Genomic DNA, 6,257 nt, shown 5'->3' on the forward strand with positions numbered 1-6,257 from the left:
TAAAGACCAGGGTTCAGACCTCACATCCTGGGTGGAGGGGAATTACGGTAGACACTCTCAGGGAAACTGCTATTGAACATGACAAAAACATCCTCAGGAAGCGTTAAACACAGAGTGAGAATCTAATGGCTGTTAGCATTCAAGCTCTTGAAATAATGCATCCACAGCCACCAGACACCTACTCACCTGCGCAGCTACAAGTTCTCAATACATATCATCCTGTGCAGTCACAAATTACACAGCCATACCACACATATCACACTCTGCAACAAAACACATATCAACATACCTTGCCTCAGACACACACACAGCCACAACTCCCATATCCACAGCCCCAGCCATTATCTTTCCACACTCCCCAACCCACACAACAACATCCTTTCAAACCATACCCACTATGAAAGTGTTATAACTGCAACCAGAGGGGACACTTAATTAGGGACTGTAAAGCAAGGAAACAGGAACCACTTATCCAGGGAACTCCAAAACACCCCCAGAATGCAGGAAACTTTCAGCAATCGCCTGCTCACATAGTGGCAGTAAATGCTTTATTGGAGTAGGACAGTCTGCTCTAGGGGTCAGGTCACGCCTGTAGGCTACAGCCAGTCAGGTTAACTGGGAGTACTTGGGAAGAACCTGTAATGACGGTTGATGTAGCTGGTACTAAACATACTTTTCTTGTAGACAAAAGGGCGACCAGATCAGTGTTAAAATCTCCATCCACTTTACAGGTGACCTGCAAGACCGTACCAGCAATGGGTGTAACGGGTTAAGTGCAGCATTATCCTTTAACCAAATCTGCAGAGGTTACTATCGGGCCATTGCATACCAGGCATTCCTTTCTCCTGGCAGCGGCTGCTCCTACTAACCTACTGGGAAGGGATTTGTTGTGTAAAATGGGATGTGTCAATTATTGTACCCCTGATGGTATATTTTTAGATATCCCAGAGAGAGTTGCGCATGAGGTAAGGGATATATTGGACATTTCACAAAGATTAATGCTTCACTCTACCATTCTAGAGCAAAGTCCATCACAGGTAAAGGAGATGTTATCTCAAATACCGGGTTCCCTTTGGACCAAAGATGGACAGGACACTGGTTTAATGGCAAATGTAGCTCCTGACATGATCAACTTAAAGGTGGGAAGTCAGGCTCCAAAAATCCCTCAGTACCCTTTAAAACCAGAGGTGGAGTTAGGGGTGTAGCCCATAATTGAGAGATTTCTCCAGCAGGGAATTTTAGTCCATACAGCAAGTGTAGCCAACAGTCCCATCTTTCATGTGAAGAAGAGTGGTGAGAGGGGTTATACTCTAGTACAGGACCTTAGAGGGGTTAATAAGGTAATAGAGAGCCAAATCCAGCTGTCATTCTCATGCAGATCCCACCAAATGGAACCCATTTTACTGCTATTGACCTCTGTTCTGCCTTCTTCTCTGACCCTCTTCATCCTGACTGTCAGTATTTATTCACATACAAGGGGGGTACAATACACATGGACACAGTTACCCCAGGGCTTCATAGACAGCCCCAGTATCTTCTCCCAGGCCTTACACAACTGTTTACAATCTTTTCAACCTGCCAATGGATCTGTTTTAATCCAATATGTAGATGATTTATTGTTGTGTTCTGATTAGTTTATGCCATGTTTAAATGATACTAAACTACTGTTGCTTCATCTCTCACAGACAGGACACAAGGTTGCTAAGGACAAATTACAGCCATGCCAGACCAGGGTTAAATACTTGGGACACTGCCTAACCCAGGGACTACGACATCTGACTACTGACAGAATACAGGCCATACAGACCATGACACTGTCACAAAACCAACAGCAAATCCGTACCTTCTTGGGCATGTGTGGATACTGCAGATCATGGATCCCAGGTTTTTGTGTTTTGGCTTTACCATTGCAGGACTTAGTTTCTTCCTCAGAACTCGACCGTGTCACACACACTGAGGAAACAGAGCAGGCTTTTCTTAACCTTAAGGACAGTCTGACAAGAGCACCTGCATTGGGAATACCAGATTACGAAAAACCTTTTGATTTATATTGTACGGAGGCTAATGGTTGCGCAGCAGGTGTCCTCACACAAAAACATGGTGATGCTAGTAGGCATGTAGCATACTACAGTGCACAATTGGACACTGTGGCAAGATCACTCCCAACGTGTTTAAGAAGTGTAGCAGCAACTGCTCTTTTGGTCAGTAAGAGTGAGGATGTAGTATTAGGCCATGATATGATTGTTTATACACTCCATGCTGTATCTGCTTTGCTGAATTCTGCCCAAACCAGACATGTTTCCTTAGCTAGGTTCACGAAATGGGAACTAGCTCTAATAGCACCTGCAAATATCACCATTAAATGGTGCAGTACGTTAAACCCAGCAACGTATTTACCATATGTGCCTCAGGATGCACAAAGGGTGGAGAGAGGTGAGTCACTGGTGGAAGGTGAGTTCTGCAGGTATACTGATGCACATGATTGTATGGAATATTTGAATCAGACCTTCACTGCAAGACCTGACATACGTGATACACCTTTACAAAATGTAGATGTGACATTTTACATGGATGGGAATTGTCATAGACAAACTGACACTGGAGTTATGTACAGGTAATGCTGTTGTAAATGACGAGGACGTTATAGAAGCTGAACCCCTTGGTCCACCTCACTCGGCCCAAGTGGCGGAGCTAGTGGCACTAAGAAGAGCGTGTGAGTTGGCAGAAGGCAAATCTGCTAACATATACACTGACTCTAGGTACGTCTTTGGGGTCGTACATGATTTCAGAGCTCTATGGCATCTTAAAAATTTTATGACAGCAGCAGGCACACCAGTAGCACACTCTAAACATATAAAAGGAATATTGACAGCGATCCAAATGCCAAAGGCAGTGGCCGTCATTAAGTGTAAAGCCCATACATGTGAGGACGATCCAGTGTCACTGGGCAATAATAGAGCAGACGAAGCTGCCAAATGAGCAGCAGGGTTAAGAATGAATACACAAATTGATCAAATGATGTTTCAAACTATTGACATGCAGAAATTAATTGAGATGCAAAATTTGTGTTCCATTCAGGAAAAGGCAGTCTGGAGATCCAAGGGATGTGGGCAAGAGTCCTCTGGACTCTGGAGAGATGGACAAGATAAGCTGGTGGCTCTCAAGGCATACTACCCAAGCTTGGCTGAGGCAGCGCATGGCCTGACTCATCTGGGTAAACAAGGTATGTGCAAGTTGGTGAGGGCGTACTGGTGTGCACCGGGTTTTTCTTCTCAAGCGGAAAAGAGGGCAATGTCCTGTTTGACCAGCTTGAGGAAAAACTTTGGAAAAACAATACCAACCAAGCCATCTGACATCCCTCCGACAGACGGACCTTTTCAGGTAATACAAATTGATTTCATCCAATTACCACCCTGCAGGAATCTCAAGTATGTATTAGTTTGTACAGATGTGTTTTATAATTGGATTGAGGCATATCCAGCTGCCACTAATACTGCTGCATGTACTGCTAAAAAGATTGTTCAGGAATTTGTATGCAGGTACTGTATCCCTAGAATCATAGAAAGTGATAGGGGTACGCAGACCTGTCAATTGCGAGCTTGTTCCGGGAAAGTTAAAGACTGCAGTGAGGTACATGAGCTAGGGAAATTTACAGCCCATTAATCCAGCAATGGAGTGGCAGGCTGGGTTTGCATTCCTATTTTCTTCCAGAGTTCTCATCATCCAACATCCTTGTTTGGTTCGGGTTGTCTTGTTTCTGTAACGGTGGGCAGATGATGGAGGGAGAGGTCGATGGTGATACCGATGGAGTGGAGTCGGGAGAAGGAGCAATACAGTCACAAGGGCGGTATCTGACCAAACTCAGTACAGTAATTAAGAGATCTGTCATTCCAGAAACTCGGAGTCAGTGTGAAGGTCTATTGTCTGAGGAATACTGTATGTGTGTAAACTGTGGATCTCTAATTGATGAAAAGTGCATCCAGCGATGCCAATCCAAGAGTATTTGGGTGAGCATCCATTAGAGGATTACCATTCCTTAGTGGGTAAGGTCTTAAACCAGACTGAATGTTCAGTTTCCACTCATGTGTCTCAGGGACAACATAATGTAGGTTTAGTACCACTCCCATTAAATTTACTGAGGTTCTTGGATTACTTAAGGGGAAAACGCTGGACTGGACCAAGCCTCCAAATTTTAAGCTCCATTAGTACCAAGTGGATAGATCCCTGTTATGTTTAAATATCACCAATTCCAATAAACCAGGAAATTGTTCCCAGACACCTCCCAATCAGACAATGACCTTCTCACACAGAGCTGATAATGAATCAGTAGATGTTGGACTTATACGTAACATTACCAGTGGAAGACACTTCCGGTATAAATATACACTTAGTTCTACCAAGGTAATAGTTGGCAGAGTACCAGAAGAGTACTGTGCAGTTATTGTACAACCTAAAACGTGTATCAGTCAAATGGGAAAATCTGGGGTAGTATTATTTGTTAGAGAATTGTGCCCGATGATAATGATGCACTCTATCCCTTATATACTCTTAGATGATGTGTATTTTATATGTGAAAGGAAAACGTACAAGTGGCTCACTCCAAGTTCTGCAGGTTTATGTTATCTGGGAAGGGTACTCCCAGAGGTTATGACCCTTACACATGGTGAAATGCTTGGTATTCATAAAAACACACCATCACCATATCTTCACACACAGTATGAACACAGAGAGAAAAGAAATATGATACCTGGTGATGTACACACAGCCACACAGTTGATTAGCGAAACAACTGGCTTCCAAATTTTGGTAGCATTAGATCCCACCAGGATCGCTCGGGGTACTTTAAATTTTAGATACATCCAAGATCTTGCTAAATTAATAGATAATATCACCAAGTTATATGATGACACGTTCAGGTACACTGGTAAGGAGCTACAGGCCTATAAGAAAGATCTTGTGCAACATAGACTAGTATTAAAGTATTTAACAGCTGTTACTGGTGGATACTGTGTGACTCTGGCCACCCAAATTGGTGTCAAGTGCACTTACATCATAAATAATACTGGCAATCCCAAGGAGGTAATTGACCGGAAGATGGATGAAATTCTGCAGCTGAAATGGGAATTTCGAAAGAACCATAATGCCTCATTAACTGAGGTAGAGGAAAAGGTAGAAGAGTGGTTCTCTTGCTTGAACCCTGTAAAATGGTTCTCCGGTCTAGGAGAGTGGGTCCAGGAAATGGTTGCTAGTATAGGTAAACTCCTGATCCTCATATTGGTTGTCATCTTATTAATTGGCTTATGTGTCAGATGTGTTCCTGCTGTGTTGAAGTGTGGAAAATGTAATGCCAAGGTAAACCAAGAGAATTAAATTATGATGGTGGTTAGTAGTAATAGTATGCATACTTAAGTAAATGAAGAACTGCATTACAATTCTGAACTAGAATGTACCTTCAGATGATGTATAGATTTAGCCATGCATGAAATGTATTATTAAATGTTATTTTAAACATCCTAAATAATGTAAGTCCCTATCCCCTTCAAGACATCCTTTATAGGTTAGGTGCATCCCCACATCTTTCCAATGATCTTCCAAGATCCGCGGTGTGCGTATAAGGGTAATTTTATGTCCCTCCCAGAGACACATTATTGATGGTTTAATGACCATATTGTGCCATCCCCTAATATAACTTTAAATAATATTTCATAGTGTATGACTAAATAAATTTAAGACCAGAGGCCCTGATTCAGAGCCGGATGCTCTGACAGAGCACTTGTTCTGAATCAGGGCCGTCCCTCTTAATTTTTAGAGCGGCCTCCTGGCCGCTCGTATTGCTGTGGGTGACCACCCACAGCTATAGCGAGCGTCCAGGAAGATGGTCGCGATGGTTAAGACCATCGTGACCATCGGATTTGCGATGAGACCCTTGTGGTAGGGTCTCATTGCCGCAAGCCCTGGAGTGCTTTCAGCTCTATCAGAGCCAAGAGCACTCCCACTGACATCACTTGTGATGTCAGTGGGGCCGGCCCCACACGGTAGGCGTTCCCATGGGAACGCCTCTGTTTAGGCAGCCATGCCCCCGGCATGCCCACCAAAGGGGGCGTGCTGTCACTCACCATCGACAGCACGCCCCCTTTGTAGCAAGACCCGAAGCGACGGCTTGCCCCTCGCTATCCGGGTCTCGCGCATGCGCACGACGGAGCTGCCTCCATCGTGCGCGTGCACACTGGGCCAACATCGACCCACTTGCGAGCGCC

The sequence above is a fragment of the Taudactylus pleione genome, unplaced genomic scaffold, assembly GCF_031769625.1.
Source record: "Taudactylus pleione unplaced genomic scaffold, aTauple2 ptg000130l, whole genome shotgun sequence".
NCBI lineage: Eukaryota > Metazoa > Chordata > Amphibia > Anura > Myobatrachidae > Taudactylus > Taudactylus pleione.